Source organism: Nipponia nippon, unplaced genomic scaffold, assembly GCF_047370975.1.
Source record: "Nipponia nippon isolate SJK-2023a ecotype South Korea unplaced genomic scaffold, ASM4737097v1 scaffold_6, whole genome shotgun sequence".
NCBI classification, from domain to species: Eukaryota; Metazoa; Chordata; class Aves; order Pelecaniformes; family Threskiornithidae; genus Nipponia; species Nipponia nippon.
The window spans coordinates 76,363,570-76,385,085 of record NW_028262380.1 but is presented as its reverse complement, the minus strand read 5'-3'; the positions used below and the strand labels follow the sequence as shown (position 1 = coordinate 76,385,085).

The window sequence follows — 21,516 nt, the reverse complement described above, 5'->3', positions numbered from 1 at the left end:
CTTTGTGAGTTCTACAGGAATGGAATTTATGGGAATTCTTTGTTGTTGCTGACTTGTTTGTAAAATGTGGGAAATGGAGGGAGATGGTAATATTTCAGGACAGTTCTTGTCTGATAGGGCATCTAGAGCTTGGAAATGGAAACTGAACAAACTGTATAGCAGTTAGCATGAATCCCTAGCTGCTGGGCCTTAAACATGCCCCAAACTGTTCTTTTAACTGCGTTGTTGGTTTCACTTCTTAATTTTATAATCTAGTCCCATCTTTCATGTTTAGAGTGCTATGCCTAGCTTCCAAACACTAAGAATATTAAGAATTTTTTTCCCATTTGTATACTGTTCCATTATCTCCAATTTGGTTTGATTTTTCTCTGTGAATTATGTTAAAGCTCCTGTTGAGTGAACATAGTCAATGCTGTATTATCTCTGCAGATTATGGATTCAGCAGGGTGTAGGCAAAAGTGTGGCAGCAGGTACTGAATGTCACCTTTCAACAAGGTGAAAAGAGCACCTTGTCATAACAGTTCTGTACCCCGGGGAAATCAACCATCCAAGCTACAACCCACCCCATGCTCAGCACACACATGGGCACGTCCATGATCTTGCTTCCTCTTTTGCTGGCAGCTTCTCCCCCCTGCAGTGTTCTCGCCACAAAAGATTGAGCAACTTTCTTTCCCAGCCTTTAAACACTGTCTAATTTCCCACCAACAGAGAGATCATCATCACTGGTATTACAGCTCTGTTCAGGTAACCTCACAAGGGTAATATCTAGAAACTGTGGCTGAACATACTCCTAAGCTGTATAATGAAAACTAATATAGCATGCAGGGTTTTGTTTTCCTAACTTGATTAAATTGTGAGATGATAAATGGATGGATGTCGGTACAGGCATAAATAAATCAGAGTAAGTCTACTGCAGTGCTCTAAATTTATATGCAGATTATAAAATTAAACCATTACAATGCTGCCAGCCTGATTTATTTAATTTGACCCGAGACATTTATTAGCCAGGACATTCTAGATCTCTTACAAAGCCACACTCATGAGAATTAAATGTTTCCACTAAGTTAAGCTACTTCAATATTGACGTTCTTCCCTAGAACCAAAGAACTAGGATTTCCAAAGAAAAACACTTCTTTCAGTAGGTCTTTTTCTTGTTTTGTTTATTGCCATTACTGCAAGCTAAATCAGACTCTATTTGTTCTCTTTAGCTTCTGAAACTGTATTTGGTTGTACGTCCCAAGAGCTTGCTCAGTAATGCCAGCCCATTATGGAATCAATGGGGAACAGGGAGAAGACAAGCAGGAAACTGTAAGTGTCCAATACAAATGTATTTCTATGACTTTATAATGGCTTGAGCAGATGGTGATGTTGTATCTTCATTTAGGTGTATACGGTTATTAATATTTTAAGGCATTTCCTGACCAGAGTTGCTGCTGCTATTGCTAATCAGTAACCCTTTGTTTATTTCATGTCTTCAAAATTACTAGTGATCCTCATCCATGTAATAAACAACATGTTTCTCTTTCAAAATGAACTGTATTTTTTGAAAGAGCCTTCTTAGCCCTTCTGTTTGACTGTGTAATTATGTATATTTAGTTAGTTACCCATAATACGTTTTTGGGAGTGAATGCATTCATTTGCCTTAGTTTTAGACCTAAATAAAAATTATGACTTTCTGAGATTTGAAAATTTTAAGTTATTTATCTGCTGTTGCTCAGCTTATTGAAAAGTGGAGCAGAGGTAAGTCTGGTTATTTGGTAGAGGTGAGAAGCAGAGAGGAATTCCTGTAGAGAAAAATACAAATTGTCTCTGATTGTCATTGCCAGTCTGGTCCCTGTATACCTGTTCAGCATCTCTTTCTTGCAAGCTGAAGGTCATACCCACCAACTGGTAAGCTTTGGGAAAGGCTGGGATCAGCAGAGATTGAGAAGGAATGGCAGTCACTGGCCTCCACAGCATATGCTTTCTGAGAGGATAATTTGGGCACATATAATCAATTCTCTGCCACTTCAGGAGCCTCAGGAAATGCTGGTGTATTGATGTCTCCCTGATTTAAGGCCTGTGGTGCACTGTTTGGCCTCCAGAGAGCTTGGTATAGGATTCTGAAGTGAAATTCAATGACAGGAAGTCACGCTAGATGATCTAATGGTAGAGATCATCAATAGATGAACTACTGGTACTTTCCAGGTTTAAGAAGCTATGAGTTTACTAGCAGGGTTATAACTGAACACTGTTGTAATCATCATCATTACTAGCAATATTTATATACGTGTAGGGGATGTTACATTCTTTATTTTCTTTTTGTTCCTGACTTCATGCATCTCTTCTCAAATGCAACTACTAAGGTCCTGTAAAATAACAGAAATTTAATAGGGGTTTATGATGACAAAAATAGCTTCTTTTTTAATATATATACACAAGTAATCTCAGTTAATTGTAAGCAACATGGGAAAGGTGAGTTTTTTAAGAGGGCATTAAATATCAGTAGGAGAAAACCATGCATATGGCTTCAGGAGCTTGTTCTGTCAGAGAAGATGCTTGAGAAACAGACGATAGAGGTGATTTGTGAATGACTGACAGACCAGTAGACAAGATTGAACATCAGTAAATGTGGGTGGTAACACAAAGCTTGACAAAGAGAGATAGAGTCAAGGGATAGTAACATAGAACTTGGAAACTGATGACAAGGAACTTAAATTTAAGTCTGCAGCTGATGATTAGAAAGGGCTCTGAAAATGAAGATTGATATGGTCAAACTGACGAGTCAAAAAGACAAACTTTGGCTCTATTTTGCATATTGAGAGGAAAGAAAACAGTAATAGGCTGGATAAGGAATGTAGAAAAAGAGATGGAATAAAAATGCCAGGAAAAGGGAGGAAAAGTTTGCATGGGCTCTGGTTACACAGGCAAGGGTGAGCATAAGGAAGGAGGCAAAGAACAATCTCTAGGTTGTTACACATCACCTATTTTCTGGATTGTATGTTTGTACAATGTATAGATACAGAGTAGGATGTTACCATCAGTGAAGGAAAGTGGGGGACATATAAGGAAAGAACAAGACTTACTGTGCCATAGTTATGGAGAGAAACAAAAAAAGTCCATTAATTAGGCAGCTATCTCCTTATTCCTGGTCTCTTTTGTTTTTAGAAATTACTGCTGGACACAGGTGAGAATTTAGTCTTTCGTACATGCATGTCTGTAGTTTGTGTGTGTATGAAGACTGGAGCTAGGCCAGTTTTGGAGAAATTTCAATTGGCAGTGCTTAGTGAAGGCTTCTCTTAGGAAAAGCTTTAAATAAAGTAAAATTCACCCTGTTAATGCGGAGACTAGAACAAAGAAACAAAGATTAAAGAAATGAGAAAATGTTCAGATTTTGAAATGTTTTTGCAATGCCTCTTGGAAGGTCATATGTTGTAGCCTTACATTTTGAAGTTGTTCTGCTAGTATTAATTTTTATCTTTTAGCTGTGTTTTGTACCTAATTATTTGCTCATTTGCTTAATAAAATGAGTTGAGATCCTCAGAGAAAAACTATGATTTAAAATGCAAATTATCTTCTGTACTTATTTTATTTAGGGACTTAAGAAACTCTATGAATAGAAGGGCCAGACAAACCACTGTAAAATTTCTATTCCATTACTTTGGAAAATCCTCCCCTTTGCCCTCCCTCTCTTAACCACAACCACACATATATCTGCTATTTTGAGGAATGCCAACATTGTTCTCGGTTGTATTTTCCTTGCAATTTTAGTGGTTATAAATTGAATTCTTCATCCTCTGCTCTGGTTCATATTTTTTAACCTAAATCAAACTCATATGTCAATCTCCAATTGACTAATGCATACCATATAAACTTAAGCAACAAGATTGTGAGCCATATACTGAGAATGACATAATACTTGATAAAATATCAAATATTTACCATGCTAAAGCCAGTGGAAATGGCAATCAGTGGCAGCAGAAGAATTGTGAAAGGCAGGAAACATCAGCTAACTTAGCTCATTTTGACAAGAAAATAACTTTTTCAGTCTAAAATTAATAGTTCTTTAGAGCTGCAAATATACAAAGTGTGCTTTGTTGATGACATGTTGTTAGTTAATGACAAACAGGTCTAAACCTGCCAGTAATCATAACCTGCTATAGCTCAACTGAAATTCATATAGCTCCTCTGATTTTCACCAATTAACCATCTGTCCCCAAATCTAACAATGAGCAATACCAGTAATGCGAGCCAACCGATTTTTTTGAAATCCACGTAGGCCCGCAGAGTCTCCTTTTACGTGCCCCTGACTGTTGTGACATCCACTGCTTTGGCGTTCCAAAAATAAGCAGGACCCTGCCCAGTGAATATGAAATGCATCTGCCGAGCACTTTCCTTACTTATCAGCTCGATCACGTTGCCTCCCTCTTTTGTGTATCTCTACCGGCTCCTCATCTGGTGCTGCATCAGGTTTAAACAGCTTGCCACCACTTTCACAGCCTTGTGTGTAAGAACAGCTTGCCCTCCTTAGCTGTCCTCCCACAGCAAACTTCCTGTTCCCAGTCCTCCCCATCTGCTCCTCCAATACTCCCAAATCCATCTGCTTCTCATATTATCACCATCTTTTTTTTGTTTTTTTTTCCATGCTGCCCCTGCTGAACAGAGCAGCCTGCCTGAGTGACTTTGTAAGACTCTTGCCTTATACACAGATACTCAGCTCTTTTTAAGGTTCTTATTTCATTTGTGACTTGCACTTTAAAATAACCCTTTTTGTTAATCTATTTTGTCCATCTCCACTGAAATGGATAGGCCCGTAAGGCAGGAATGATGCCTTCCTGAATGTCTAGAACACATCTGTCACCTGATGACGATAAACAAAAAATCTTTATGGTGGTAGGAAGAAAAGGCTGGAAATATCCTCATAAATGCACTGCAAGGTGGTACTGGAATTGTCTTAGGATTTTTTTAATTAAAAGCTCCTATCTTCTGTCCTTATTTACTGCTTGAAGACAAGATCTTACATGAAGCTTCTCCCCTTCACTTGGGGGAGGTGGTGTTTGGATATTCCTATGGTACTAACCTGTCCTGCAGGTCCTTCTGGGAAGTGGTGTAATCGTGGTGGGAGCTAGCACAGCCATTTGTCCAACTAAGAAATTCCCTTTACAGAAGAGAATGCAGGAACTGCCTTAAAAAGGGATTTTGTGAAGGAAAGGAGGCCACAGCTTAATCAGAGACCATGAACCCCCTTTTTTTTTTTTTTTGTAACTGGTATTTGGCTTTAGTGGGTCTAGTGCCTGCCCAGTGCAAGTTAAGGGAAAGTTGAATCTAAACATTACATAGAATTAAGTTCTGACATAGTGAAATGGGATACAGGGCACAAATATTACTGAGAGGAAGGGAAGCTGGGGCGAGACCCAAAGTCTCTGAGGAACGGCACAGTAGGAGCTTTTCACCAGCCAGTCATTAGAAAAGGGCCATCAATAGCAATTTGTTTACCTCAGCAATGCAGAGCTGAGCCAGCCTTCTGGGATTCATACCCAGCATTTAAGTGTTGTACAGATTTCCCCTGACTCTAACTAGCCTGGAAAACATTTTGTTTAACTCATAGACTTATATAACTTAACAAAAGAAGGACCATGAGATTACCTGCCATTAACTTCTGACTAGTTGGTTCTTTATTGAACCCTATTATTTATGTTTGATAAAAATGTACCTTCTGGAAAAGTGTCAATTTTGATTTGAAGGTATGTAGAGATGGAGACTCTATTACTCATTTTTCTTTTTCATCCAGGAGCAAATAATTAGCTTCAAATACTTTATTTCAATTTAAATATGTCCACCTTCATTTTCTAGCCATTGGATCTTGAAATACAGTTCTTTGCTAAATTTAAGAGTTGTTTCGTGTCTTTATTTTCTCATAATGAAGATATTTACGCACCATGATTCTTCTCAAATATTCTCAGTTAAAATGAGCAAAATGAGATCTTTAAGTGTATCTCATCTCAATGTAAGAAGTTTTCTCAAGTTCTCATTTTTATGGCTTTTCTACCTTAGTCATTCCAGTTTTCCAGTCTTCTTTTTAGAAAGTGAACGTCAAAACTGTGAGCAAGTATTCCTTAGTGGTTTAATCAGCTCTAGTCTAGAGGTTAAAACACACTTCTACTCAGTGCTCCTCTGTTTATATATCTTGGGTTTCTTTATTTACACTTGCCAAAGATCAAGCTCAATTTAAATTACCTGCATACTGTGACACCTAAATCCCTTTCTATTGCTGCTTTTAAAGACACAGTCTCCCACTGTATAGGTCTATAGTGACCTGTATGTGTGTCTCTGTGCAAGCCCCATGATGCAGGTTGGTAGGGATTAATATTTATAGATCACCCATAAAAATGATGAATTGCATTGGACCTAATACCAATTTGTCAGGGCCTCTGCTAGGAAACTTCCCTTCAGTGACTATTTCTCATTGAGAAAATATTTTAAACTAGATCTTAATCCATTGATATGTATCTCATTGATGTTGGGTAGTGCTAAACAAATCGGAAGTGTGTGTCTTGTGGAAGTCTAAGATTATTGCATCTGTGCAGTTGCTTCCATTAATGAAATACATTATCTCCTCAAAAGATTGAATGAGATAGGATATGTTTGACAAGATCTAGTTTCCATAAGAACATGCTGACTGGCAGTAATTATGTTCCTATCCTTGAGTTCTTTATCAATTCAATTCCTTATTGGTTTTCCATTATTTTGCCTAAAATAGATGTCACACTAACCAGCCTGTAATTACCTGGGTCATCCAGCTTGCCCTTTGTGGGTACTGGCAAATCATTAGCATTCTTCCAGTCTTCTTGAATTTCCCCATTATTAAAAGACTTATTAAAAATTAACTTCATCAGGCCGGATATATAGTCAGCCAGCTCTTCTCGGAATCTGCGCCTGTTACCTTGGTGAATTGTCTTTAAAGTGTTGATAGCTAGCTGATACCACTTAGCATCTTCCCTGACCATGAACTTCATCCAGGAATGTGTTTTGGTTTGTGTCTTTTCCTGTGCGGCTTCTGCTGTTTCTGCCTTGATATTAACATCCTGAGCATTCCTAAGTGTGGTGGACCCTGATCTCACCAGTAGGATTTTTTGTCACTGATTCATTAAAAATCATTTGTTATCCTTAACGCTGCCGTCATTCATTTTTAAGCTTTCTTTGACAGTTTTCTGCACTGCACAACTCCCAATTTTTATGGATCACAGTCTGCTATTTTTCCAAGAGTTATGTCCTGTAATACCTCTCCTCCGTTGCCATCTTAATTTTGACCCAGCTGGTGGTTTAATCAAGTTATTGTCTGTCTTTGGATATGGCTTTGTGGCCTTTTCCCATATGATAAACTATTTCCTAAATAGTTTGATTCATTTATTTTTTACTTTGTAATTTTTCTTCCCAATCAGTTTAGCGTAATTTTTTTCTTTGGGAAGTGAGCTGGTTTGAAGCAGTAGCGTACATATGTCTGAATAACTAAGTATGCCACTCTAAGTTGTCCTGCTTGCCATGCGATATGCTTTAGCCGTGTAGGCTGGACCTTGTGCTAGTTAGCTCAGCTTGCCATCGGTGATTCTGGATGGACTTAGTAGCTCTTGCTCTGGAAGGAGATATGCACAGAAGCGTCTCGAGCTGATTTCTTCTGATCTACTGTGTGCTGCTCAGAACGCTTATTTCTGGAAGTAAATAATTTTTCTCATCATGTTGTCATATAGCATGAAGTAATGTGGCTGAAACCAAAGATCTGCTACCAATTTATAATGATTGTGTCAGGTTTTTTTCCCCAAACTTAAAACTTATTCAGACTGTCAGAGTGGTGATAGTTCTTGTTGAAAAGAAAATATTTTTTTGAAACTGTTTAAGTCAGTGTTAGGCTGGGGCTGGTGGAAGTGGGGATATTAGTTTAAGGGCACAATAAGAGGATGAAGAAATTTTCAAAAACTGAGTCTGAAAATGGTAATATTGTAACATTTCCCATGACTTTCAAGGGGCAGAAAACATTGTTTTCAAGAGCCCTAAGTGCCCACACTTCATATCTGGATTATTTTAATGGAGTTGTTTTCAGAGATGAATGCCTATCACGGTGTTAAGTGAGTTTTTATAATAATAACTCGTTTGTAGTGCTACTGCACATGTGTATGTGGGTGACAGTAAATCCTTATGTCTTCACCTGCCTTCAACATTAATATGAGATACAAACAAATGATTTTTTGTAATAAAAATAAATAATGCATTAGATAGCTTCCAGAGGATGTACAGCTCTTTTGGTTACTGACTTTGGTTAATGAAATAAAATTGACAAAGGAAAGCCCAGAAAAGATTTATTGTTACATAAATCTTAGGTATATTTTGTACATCCTTGGAACAACAGATCTTTAGGCATTAGCTTTAAATAGATTTACAGGAGTCAAAGGTCATAGCTCCTGAAAACAGAGGAAACTATGCATAGAGATCGTGTTTATTTTCAGTCTCTTAAAAAAAAAAAAAATCAAATGAAACCCCTCGGTGTATAAAGCAGAAGCACTTTGTTATGAGTAGCAGAACCAAGGACTGCAGATATTTTCATCTCCCCGGTTACCATGTGTAACAAAAACAGATGCAGAAAAACTTGTGGCTTTTTTCATCATTGCTTGCCGTAACAGATTTTTTTTTTTTTTTTTAAATATATATTGCAGTTTGTTTAAATAAATACAGTAATTCTCTGGGAACATCTGCCTATAGAGCATGCACCAGAAAAACCCACAGCAGATTGGAAGAGGAGGCAATATGTAGTGGCCTCTGAGGAGGGAGTGTGGTAATAGATCTGTACCACCTTCCTGAATGAGTGACAGCTTTAATTACATGGTTTTACTGCAGGATAGATGAAGATAGATTTACAGGATAGATGAAAACCTAGCACTGAGACATTTTTCCACAGACTGAATGCCAACAATTTAATTTTAAATAACCCATTTTTAAATTATAAACAGTTTTAAATGAGGATTATTTTCCTGAATTGCTGAATACAAAATGTCATCATTATTTAAAGCTGAAGCACAGAATGATTCAAATCCCCTTTCTGACTAGACTGGGCATAGCACTAGCCTCCTTTGGACAGGGTGCGCAGCGGAGACTGGGTCATCGTTACTTGCCTGGCGATTTCAGTATTTTTCCGTACAGGACTATCTAGGATCATATTTATCCTTTCCATCTGTTTTAATCTAAATCTTGATCTCTATACTAAGTACCATTTGTCAGGGCTTTCCTAGCTTTATTTCTTGGTTTAACTAGTTCGTGGTCCTGCATTTACTATGGAGAAAAACTTTAGTGTCTCTTATAGATCTGCCCTTCATAGTGAATTACATAGCTGTTGTTCATAATGCTTATGAATCAAACCTAGCATTCCCTTCTTTTTCCTGCTACAGAACAGTGGCTGGTCACACCACTAACCAGCCATAGGATTGTTTGTGGACTTCCATCTTGGCTTCCCCAGAAGACTTTAAACAGTCTAACTATCTGAGTGACCGAGAAATTGGGTCATTTGTCTTACATTTTGATGTCAATTATTGTATCTGTGGTTCATCAACTTGTAAGGTAGTGGATTCCTCCACCAAATAGTTGCTTTTAGGAGTGTATCGGTGCGTAACCTAAGGTACTAAAGCATGTATTTATTTGTGGGGCTCTTATCAGAATAAGGGCTAGGTGCTTATTTACACAGTAAAGCTAAATTGCATCAAATCAACAGCACTGGAGTTGCTGCAACTGCTCAGCTCTGTTCTGAAAACACTTGTGAGTGGAAGTATCCAGGTCCTCTGAATGCATTGGGTGTAATGGACATAAAGGAGGTTGAAATACCTGGAGATTGTAACAGGCAGAGGAGAAAACACAAATGGAAGGAGCATGAATAGAAAGGGAAAGAGGAATGATCACAGTGTTCATGATTTGTGTTCCAATAATGGTAGAAATACACAAATCTTTCTGGTTTTAGATTGGGGATCACAGAAAGTGCAGTGGTTCATAGACAGGCCTGAAAAACAAGCCTTCAGAAAAGGCTTATGCTTAGCAGTTCTGCTGCTTAGGTGTTAGGAAACATGGTGCGTTTTTCTTTCATGGACACTGATTTAACGGAACCCCTACCAAATAGATTGTACGTACTACAACCGGGTTAGAAGGGACCTTAAAGATCATGTAGTTCCAACCCCCTGCCACGGTCAGGGACACCTTCCACTAGACCAGGTTGCTCAAAGCCCCATCCAACCTGGCCTTGAACACTTCCAGGGAGGGGGCATCCACAGCTTCTCTGGGCAACCTGGTCCACCACCCTCATAGTGAAGAATTTCTTCCTTATATCTAATCCCCAACTCTCAGCCTGTCTTCCTAGGAGAGGTGCTCCAGCCCTCTGATCATCTTTGTGGCCCTCCTCTGGACTTGCTCCAACAAGTCCATGTCCTTCTTGTGTTGGGGATGGATGCAGTATTCCAGGTGGGACCTCACGAGAGAGGAGTAGAGGGGGAGAATTGCCTCCCTTGACCTGCTGGCCACGCTTCTCTTGATGCAGCCCAGGATATGGTTGGCTTTCTGGGCTGCAAGCAGACATTGAGGGGTCATATTGAGCTTCTCATCAACCAGCACCCACGTCCTTCACCTCAGGGCTGCTCTCAATCCATTCTCAGCCTGGCCTGTATTTGTGTTTGGGATTGCCCCGACCCATGTGCAGGACCTTGCACTGGCCTTGTTGATACTTAAGATCAAAATCCTTCAGTGCAATTAGGCTTTTGAAATAATGTATTCTGAAGCATCTTGTCCCGAATTTCTTTTTACTCTCTTCTGTCATGCTTTCTGAAGTCATTTATGAGATATCTGCCCCAAAAGCTGGCTGTAGAATCCTTTTGGACAGAAGGCTTCTTTAGAGGCACTAGCCAGTGTTGTTTCTGCACAGGCCAACAATTTCATACTGGTATCTCTCTGAGTCATTTTTATTATCGTGAATGTCTGGCAAAGTTTGTCTCTGGATCAGTCAGTAGCCAGCACTGCTGTCACGTAAGCAGTAGGTCTCACAGCAGCTAACAATGCTTGCACATGTGTGTTGTCATGAAGAAAAACCTTTTCTTTTGTAATATACCCACCAGTTAGCAGCTCTCGCCAATTGCTAGGAGCGAGGTCTTTCAGTGCCAGAGTAAAGTGAGGGTAGGAGGCAGACACTGGGCATTGTGGAGGGTGTTTAAAGCACTGTACAAAGCCAGATTTAACTGCTCTCAGTCAGTCTAAGCTGACCCTATAGGTATACCCAGGGCACATTAATAAAGAACAAAAGGTCAAAGTGTCAAAGACTCAGAATAATCAGCCAACTAAATGACTGGAAAAAAAATACTGGTTCCTTTTTTCCCCTTCACTTGGGGATTGGATATTTGCCACCAAGGTTCAGACATAATTAAAGCAGGGGCCTTGTTCACAGTAGGTATAGCAGAATACCTTCTTTCATAGCTGCTTGACTACAATAATACTGTTTTTCTTGCATCAGAATGATTGTTTTGTTCAAATACTTCTCTGGGGCATAGCTCTTCCTACACTTTGTGGAGAAACCCATGATTCCAATATGGGTTATCTTTCTCTTCCTTCCAGGCTCTGCTTTTTTAACAGGGTAGGGGTGAACCTCCGCCCATCAACAAGGAAGCTCTGGAAAGCCATGATTCCACAGACATAGGTATTGGCAGAGTAAATGGTAATGATGTAAAGGACTGAGTTAATCAGACTACAGTTTTGCTTTTGGAAGACAGTAAAAAGTCTATAAGGTAGAGAGGGATGATATCTGCATTGGTGTGTTCAAACATGTCCTGTATCATTAGAACAATGAAGATGTAAATAGTTCCTTTGCAGACAGGTGTAATCTGTGTCTGTATACAGTGTAGCTATTGGGCATCACATTTCCACTTCAATGTGTCTTGCAGGAGACCTCCAAATATGATGAAGTTATGAAATAAGTAAAATATGTAGACGAATATCGTAAAATCAGTCAGTCTAAATGATATTTTTTCTCTAGTGCAGTTTATCTGTGTGTTACGTGAAAGAGATGTGCCATCCTGAAAAGGTCTTGAGGATTTTCTGCAAAGCTTTCAGAAAACTGCGCTTTCCGTTTATGATTGTGGGTCAGGTAGGAATGTCAGTCTGTGAGGATGGTGACGGAACGATTACATTTGTGCTCACATTTTATGCACGGACCTTGGGTCCATTTCCTTACAAAGCTACCCTACAATGCTGCTATTTTGTGAATATCTCTGCTAAATTTTGAGCAATCCACCCTGAACTGGTTCAGTTGAGCATAGTGGACTTAAGTATGTTTTACTGTTTATAAATCCAGCTGGTTTCCAAATGTTCTGGAGTCTAGTCTAGCCTTCTAATGTAATTATGAAAAAAAGGTCAGGCTAAATGTCAGGTGTTGACAAAGTACTGATTGTTTCCACTTTGCAGGCTTCATAAATGTCAAGAGAAAAGAACTCTGCTGTCTTGCCTTATTAGAAAAGAATTTAGTGAATGTAATGTGTCTGAAGAGTATTAGTGTGGCAGCACAGCAAACAGTCTCAGTCTCCTTCTGTATCAGGTAGCTCATGGAGTAATGGATGGATATGCAAGTTTCTCCATTTTGACTTTATGCTGTATATGCAAAGTCACTCAGAGAAGTTGGGCGGCAACTCAAAATCTCCTTCATTCTCATTTTCCATTTCAAGTTTTAGCCTTTCTGCAGAAGTTACCCACTACTCTGTGTTGGTTTTGTTTTCTCTCGTTGTATGTTTTTCCTTTAATTTGCTTGAACAAGTACCCCTTGAAACATCATCTTCAGAACTCCTTGGCAATACGGTTACAATCACCATCACCCAGCACTCAACTTTTTCTGTTTCTACTAGTTAATGCCCATAGTAACAAGGTACCTGTTCCCAGTCAGAATATCATGCAACATTCTTGATTGTCCTCATCAGTCGTTAGGTTGTAGCCACCAAGTAAATACTTGGCACCTGATTCAGGACTCTTGCTTGTCTGATGGTCCTACCAGGTAGTAAGAGGGATTTTGAGAAAGTGAAATACTGTAAAGTGAAGTACAGTAACTGTTCTGGAGAATTGCAATATGTGGTTGCAGCACATCTCATCTTACTTAACTGAATTGGAGCATTATTTAATCGTTCAAAGCCTGAGAGAGGTGCAAGAGAGAGCATTTCTTTAGAATAGTGGTCCAGAGTTCTAAGTGACCCCCCGAAAGCTACAACAGTATCATTGCAAACAAATATTATCTCCTGAGTGTTCAGGAAACTCCAGTGGTAGAAAGGGCAATAAACCAAAGAAGCATACAAAGAGTTGTAGTGACATATTTTGGGCCCTATTCAGTTGCTGAATGGTGTTGTGTGAGACTTTTTTTATCCAAAATATTCCTATTGGCTTGGGATATGGGAGATCTGTGCTCTTATGGAGAGAAAGTTGGAAGCCAGGTGGGGATATCAAGTGGCCTCCTCTCTCCTCTTCCTTTCTAAATGGCTAGGTTTTAGTTGCAACAACCCGATAAACTATTTGTCCTTAAATGGCAGTCCAGTTTCCAGTCCTTTACTTCCCATATCCATAGGCCCTTTGCTTCCTATCTGCTGAAGCATCACAGTCCATGTTTGGACCTAATAGATCTGGTTAAGCAATCTATACACATAGATGTGCGTATATGTTTACCTATGGCTTCAATAAGCAATAGCTGAGAATACTTTGATTGAGAAACGTATCTGATGTCTATTTTAAAATCAGTACCCTTAGCAGGATTAGGTGAGGACCTTTTTTAGGTGTTAAGTAATGACTCCGACCTCTGAGCGCCATGTTCTTTCCTATCCTGCATGAAGACACCTAGAAATTAAGAGTAATGCTGAGAATAAATCTGTGAATATTTATGGAATTCTGGTTTCTACATGTAGTATCAATGCACAAAGACAGGGGCTGTCCCATTCAGGTCAATGGAGACTTTCAGGTAATTAACAATATTCATACACACTTGCAGGATTATCTTGAAAGCTATAGAAGACAATTTTAAAAATAGTTTATTTAAAATAGTATTGGGACAAAACAGGACAGTAGTGCATTATGAATTACAGTACATCATTTGCCTTTCAATGTCTTCTGCTCAAATTTGCCTCTTCAAATCTCAGGCGGAAGAAAAGCGGGCAGAATGTTCTCTTCTGGCAGAAAGCGCTCTCTGCATTTTAAATACATACATTCAAGGTAGCTACCAGGGATTGCTCTTTCTGTATCTGTAATAGTGTGCCAGTCCTTTGTGTGACATCTTTGTCTGTCACTGTCCAGTATGGCACAAAAAGGAATGGATAACATAGATTGCTCTCGATCTGGGAAACTGGTGGCTGCCTAGAACATGGGATTTTTTTTTTTTTTCCATGCCACTTGGGACGCTACAAAAAGCATTCATTTTAAAAGTAGACCAGGGTAATTACCACTACATTTATGTTAGAGGTTAACATTAGTGTTATTTCCTCTATTGCCTGGTTTTACAGAATGTTATGCCCCACTGCTTTTATTAGATCCCAGCAATGGATGAAATAAGTGTTATTAACCTCTAACACTTGAAAAAATTAGTCTTAAGAAAAACAGAGACAAAGCTGGCCAGTTATTTTTCCCTGCTCGTTGGGTGAGGTGCCGTAAAACTTCGCAAATTTAATAGTTATTTCATAATTATCCATGAAAAAAAAAAGGGAAACAAAGTAAGAAAACAAAAGTCAGTAAAATGCTTGCAGCTTTTCTTAAGTCATTGAAAATTTACATAAAATAGAACAATAGAAGGTTTTTTAATGAGTGTGAGGTCATTTGAACTAAACAAACACTAATGTGAGCCTTAAGATGTTAACCAACTATATTTCCTTGACATCATATCTGAGAGTTGAAAACATTTTAGATGCTTTACTTTGTGGTTGCACACAGGACCTCAAACAACGCTATTTTAAACAATTCCAAGACCCATGTGCTTAGTATAGTTAGCAACTGGTTACAGCGTCACCAGAAATAAGAGCTGAAGGGGTTCCCACACAGGACAGATTTAGCAAGAGTGCGTATCCTCTCATCGTTAGACAGAAAAATCCCCAGAGGATGAAATAGGAAGAAATATGGCTGGATATGCTGGGATACGGATTCCTGAGGTCACTTCCTAGGCTGGTCACAAACCTCATGTATTTATGGCCATGGATGCTCAGCTCGCTCTTCCTGCTCCTCACCTGTAGAGTTCAAATAATGGTGTTCCTTACCATACTGTTCTGAAGTTAATTTGATGAATAACAGGAATTAGGGAAATTGAAGACTAACGTACAGGGGTTGTAAAAGTACCTATGACGACGGGCTTTTTTGAGCCGAGTTGTCCTATGAGTTAAAATACAGTATAAAGTTATGAATACAATGTCGGATGTAAAATATTCCTGAATTTAAACTTATTTTAAGGTCTTCAAATTGATTTTTAACTGCAGCTAAAAGTAAATAAAATCTTTAGTTTTATTTTTTAAATTATTTTATTTCTGCTTTATCTTTGTCCATTTGCCCACACAGCTTTTGCTAACCTTACAAAGAGTTAGGTGCCCTCCTGCCCCCCCCAGTTAGGACTGTAGATAGGGACATGGTTGGACTTTAAACTTCTGGTTAAATGCCACTGTCTTCCATCTGAGTTAAATGTATACTGAAGTGCTCTTTGAAATACTGTTTTTTATCAATATGTTTCTTCATTTCTTAATAAGAATTTTTCATACAATGACCTGAGGAACAGTGGGGAGGAATGAAAAAGGTTTTTTGGGGAAGAAAAAAAAAGTGTTGTTTTAAGGCCACAAGCATTGTTAGGAAGAAGTAGAAACAAGAGAACAGATGTACCGGAGAATTTTAATTTATTAAACACACACATGCACACCAACCAACTAACTTCTAATTACTGGTGTTTTTCTAAAAGTTGATACAATCTGCGTTACAGAGCTATCCCAGTACTCAACATTTTTGGAAACTGAACTGATGATCTCATTGGTCTTTCCTATCTCTAATTACTGTGAGGTTAAATTTTATTCCATATTGGAACTTTTAAAAAGATTATAACTAATTGTTGCTGATAAGGATATGTGTCATTGCTTAAATGAAAAAATCTACTTTAGATCCATGTGAAAAAAAAAAAAAAGGAAAAAAATGCTTTTAGAGGTGACATTAAAGGATTCACTAAGACTCTTGTAGTATAATTTCTGTGGGGAGCAATTATGGTAGAGAGCACGGCCTTGAAACATGATTTCTATAAACGTGTTATTGCCCTTCTTTAATACTGCTGAAGTTCAGAAAGTAAGTACTGTCATTTTCTAAACATCTAAAATATTCAGTGACCCAACTAATTTACTTTCAGAATATTCAGTTTTTACTTTGTTAACTATCTCTTCAATAGCTTAATTGAGTATTTTAAGCCAATAAATTACCCTTCAACATTTCTGTCTGGAAGCTCAGTCAGTATCCAAAACAAGCTTGTCATTAATGAACACTTTCTCAAACAAAAGAAAGGAAGGCAGCAGATCTGAATTGTGGATGTTGTTTGGTTCCCTTATTCTAAACACATTAGTACACTGTATTTCCCCACTTATATAGGCTTTTGTATGGTGAGCATGTGACTGTTTAAATGTCCCAGCAGGGCATCCAGAGACTGCAAGAAGGAAAAAAAAAAAGAAGAAAGAAAAAGAAAAGAAAATTGTTTGGAACAATTTGCATTAGTTCAAGGGCAATGTTAAGCATTTTACAGCTGGTTTATTGCTATTCTTGTGCTGTTTAAGCTGTCTTTCATGTCAAAAGTCCTTTCCTGCTTACAAATCATCAGGAAGAATTGCGGCCACCACGCTGTTCGCCTAAGCTCCTCCAGGGGTTCTGGCCCTTTGATCACAGATATCGTTTGCAATCGAGTTAAAAATAGGGGGCTGCTGAGATAAGCCGAGGCTCTGACAGGAGACCAGCTTTCCTTTTTCTTTTGGACTTTGTTAGCTCCTTCTGTAGTATGGGAACACATAATCTTGGCACAGAAGGAGTAGTGTTATGGCTTTAGGAGATGCGTTTGAAGGAGTCGGGGAGGTCATTAAAGAGCTCAGCCCCTTGCGAGCGCAGTCCGGCTTTGCAAGATCCCTGGGTTCAAAAGCAGACTTGTAAACTAGAGCCTCAGTACATAAAATTAACAAATGTAAGCCTGCATCCGTCTTTGAGGCAGATTCGACTCAATGCCAAGATTTTAGCACTTCTCAGCTCTCTTTAGTGAGGAGAAAACTCTATTTAAAACTGAGGATCACTTCCTTAGTAATCCATTAAAATGGTCAAAGAACCCTGTGCTTATTGAAGTTGATTGAAAATTCTGGTTGACATTGGTGGGCATTAGATCAAATTTGAAGCGAGTGGCTATGTTGTGGGGAAAAATCTCCAGAATACTGCATGTACTTTTCTGCTGTAAGTGTCGTAAGGAAAAATTTTCTTGAGCAGTGTCTGTATGTGCAACCTGTAGAAGAAAGGACTGCACTGCAAGTGAGGTTAATGCTCCCCCCCAAAAGTAAATTAATTTTATTTTTGTATCATTGTCTTTTCAAGTTATGCTAACACCTCCTTTTGGAAACATCCAGGATTAGGGTAAAGAGGTCTTTAATTTAAATTGAAAATTTTTGTCCTTAAAAATTCCAAATAATTGTAAGACACAGTCCACACAGAGACTGCACAGCCCACATACAGGCTACTTTTATTTATATTATTTATTTGTTTGATTATATTGCTTAGGAACCTAGGTCATGAACCAGAGGCTTGTTGAGCTAGATGCAAAACCAGAAAAACGAATAATGAAAAAACAGTTTCTGAAGGCTTTTTGTAACTGACAATCGGAATCCGGGGAGCGGCAGACCAGCTGTCACAGCACATCAGCAATCTTTGTTTTTAGCAGTCCTCATGGCAAAAGAGTTGTTTCAGAAGGGATTTGAATGTCGATGCAGAGGTAGCTTTACAACCATTTTTTGCAAGACAGACAGCTTATATTTCATTGGATAGAGAAGAGGGGGACAGAAGATATATAGAAAAGCACAGTGTTGTTACAGCTATGATGTTTGAAGGATATTGGGGAAGTAAGATTAGAAGGGAGAAGCAAATTTTATTAGTTGAATAGATTTATTTGGGGAGAAAAACCTCACAAGATCTTAATAAGGGCTTTTGTGCCTGGAAGGGTTTTTTGTTTTGTTTTTTTTGTTTGTTTGTTTTGTTTTGTTTTTTTTTTCAGCATAGCAATTGGTATAATAGAAGATATTACTCTCCCAGTAAACTCTTTCTTGTTTATAAAGAGGACTTACATGGCTTATGAAATAGACTACAGATATGATTGTGCTGAATTTTGGTTTCGCTTGTGGACTGATCGGTAATGTAAGAGATGCTCGCTGTTGGTCTTACGAAAAGTAATCACTGCACGTTCTTGTCCTCCAAAATAAATGGGGGTGGTGGTAGTTAGATCTGTGGGTTTTGCTGTATGCAGGCACACTGTGAGCTGACTTCATTAAGTTAATTTCATAAGAACATGATATTTTATGAAATCAGGAAAAGGTGAAGTTGGAGAGAAAAGTAAATCAGACTTGAATTTTATGTACAGTTGTTCAGCTGTTACAGAGCTCCCTCAGTGTATGCAAGATTAACAGGTCAGAACTTTTAGTGCTGAGTTTTGCATTTGGGAGTATTTTAGTCATATAAATGCTACTGGTAGTAAAAAAAAAAAAAATCACTGGAAACTTTGTGGGAAAAAGTTGGTTTTAGTGGGTTTTTTTTCTCCTTTTTCTGGTAACAGAAGTATTTTCCTGGATACTTTTACTGGTATGTATCTTGACGAAAAAGTATCAAATTGCTCATTTATCTTTACAACAAAAGATACGTTTTTTCGCATGTGCTCCAATCATTTGCTTAAGGTTTACTGTCTGTAAAATAAAAGGAGAGCCTTTATAAATTTTCAAAAAAGTGCAAGAAATATAATTGTTAGTATCTCAGATTCAACAGTCGCCATGAATGACAGTTCTTGAGCTCTGCCCTACTTTGTACTGTCTCTGTTACCCCGTAGACTGTTGAACTGCTAGATACCCTTTATAAAGCCCATTTTCTCTGTCACTTTTTGTCTTTTTAATTGGCTGACTACTATTGACCACAAAGCACACCAGAAGCCAGTCATCCCATAAGCTCATGTATACTGAAAAAAATGCAAGTCCACGGTAACAGCTTCTAAAAATTGTCAGAAGGAAGAAATTCCGTATTTCCAAACAAAATTTCCCAATGAAAAAACCAGAACGTGCTCTGACATACATGTAAATGTCCCTTCTTCTGAAACTCAGGTGGGGAGTTTGTCTGAGAGTCCTAAGAACAGAACTGAGGCAACCACCACCACAAAGGAGACACAGCAACGTAAGCTGGAATGGAGAGAACTGGGTTTTTTTGTGAGCAAAATATGAGATATGGCCAAAGACGACATAGCATGGTGAAGAAGGGGTCCAGGAGCGGGGTGGGATTGCTTGGTTTGCTGATGTGCTTAGTTGGAAAGGAAAAGGAAAAACCTGACCAGGTACATGTCTCCACATCTTTGAACTTGCTGTCCTCGGTCCCTTTCATAGTAAATGGGGAAATGCAGGGACTTCTGCTATAGGACAGCCGATTCTATAGGGTGGCTGGTGCTAAAGTGAATGTCTAAAACAGGTCAGAGGAATCACATATTAAAAGTTCTTGTCTTTCTTCGTTGACCCTAAAGGGGAGGTCTAAGACAACTAGTGTAGTTATCTAAGGCTACATGATGTGAATTAGTCACCCACACCAGAGGACTGGGGTCTTGCCTCCTGCTGTAGATATAGCACAGGGAATGGGCTTACTTGCGGTTTTCTTTTGATGGAGAACTAAGGCACCTACTTCATTTTCCCCTGGCTCTGTTACCCCCGAGGACTGGAGGTCCTCTCCTTGGCCTGGGGAAGGAGGGAGGCCAGAAAACTGCTGTCTGTCTGCTGAGAAACTCCGGACCCCTGAACTGACCCGTTATGGATCATCACTTGCTGTCAAGTGGAGCTGCCTACCTAGGGGTGCTTTGACTGACTGCTAGCTGTGCGGGGAGGGAACTGCAAAAGGGGCATGTGCAGACTCACTTCTGCGAAACACTGAGTAGCCTTCTCCTGGGCAGCTTCGGGTGCTCTCTGGACTTGCCTCTGATGTGTCCATTTACATAACTGATTCATTTTTATTTGGTTTAATATTGAAAGAAAACCACAGAGTATATTAGTATTTCTTCCATGTGAAGAAAGCAAAGCATTTATTTTAAACGTTATGTAAAATGTATCATTAATATACAGAGAAAAATATTTATTACTCTTTAATATAAAACATAATGAAGTGCTCATAAGAAGCCACCATAATTCTATATTGTTGACAATATTAGAGCGCTCATCAGATTCAGTTATCATATGGTTGATGCTAATTATACAGCTCATTTGCTAATTAGATGTGAGTCCTTCTGTATCTGTTAAAAGTGGAGCTATTGCAATTTGTGTGAGGAAGCCACTTAACTGCGTGGTGTTAGACAGTCATGGTTGCTTGTTTTTGAGACAAATGTAAGCAAAATTGCTATGCTCTCGAGGCAAAATTTGGGAATGTATTATACTTGCCTGTGCCTTCCTTCTGCTGTCCAACACGGGAGAAAGTCTCCTCATTAGTCAGGAAGGTTAGGATATTCTTAGAAAAGAAGCTTTTGTGTGTGTGTCTTTTGAAAGAGAACATCTGTCACATGGCCTTGAATTTAAGAAATTTGTGGTTTTAAACTAAATTCTGTGACTGGAAGGCAGTTTCCACTGTAGTCCTGTAATTACTAATTTTTAGGCTGGACCTGCTGTGTACATAGGCTTTTGAAATGGGAAAAGTAACATGATTAGAGATGTTAGGTAGGTATCCCTGTTTGAGAGGAGATGTAGGCTCTACACTCGAGCCTCAACTTTTAATACAACAGTGGAAGAAAAAAAAAAAAGATATTTTGCTATTTGATAAAACCAACTTTCTTCCTCCTAACGCTTTAAAAAGCATTGCTTGAAGTTGGCCTTGCCTATAATTTACTGGTTAGAACCAGCACCTCCAGTGAAATGGCTTAGCTCTAATGTGATTGAAAACACCAATTCCTAATGTATTGCCTTTCATATCTGCATTTGTTTCCTCATTTGCTGTTTTTTCTTACTCAGTTTCTAGCATATTGCAAAGTTACATGTAGTGACATCTATGGCAGAAATGACATTATCTCTTTGTATAAGGGATAGCATAAAAACAATATCCAGAATTGTTTTAAATTTCTTTCTGATGATCTGTGCCTCAGGGAGGGAAGATAGAGGAGGGACAGGGAAAAAACCTTTGAAGAGAATGGAAAATCCATTTGCACAGATGTCTGGAAAATCAGTTTCCTCCCAAGCTGTCGTAAGACTTTTGAAGAAATCATTATATTACCTTTTAATCCCCTAG

General features: G+C 38.7%; 1 long non-coding RNA gene across 1 annotated transcript in view; it reads left to right on the top strand.

The window, feature by feature from the left end:
• Window positions 1–21,516, top strand: part of LOC148051583 (uncharacterized) — a 260,189-nt gene that overhangs the window by 149,221 nt on the left and 89,452 nt on the right. Inside the window, exon 3 of the long non-coding RNA XR_015700037.1 lies at window positions 1,209–1,308. This is a non-coding gene — a long non-coding RNA (uncharacterized LOC148051583). The remainder of the gene's footprint in view (window positions 1–1,208; window positions 1,309–21,516) is intronic.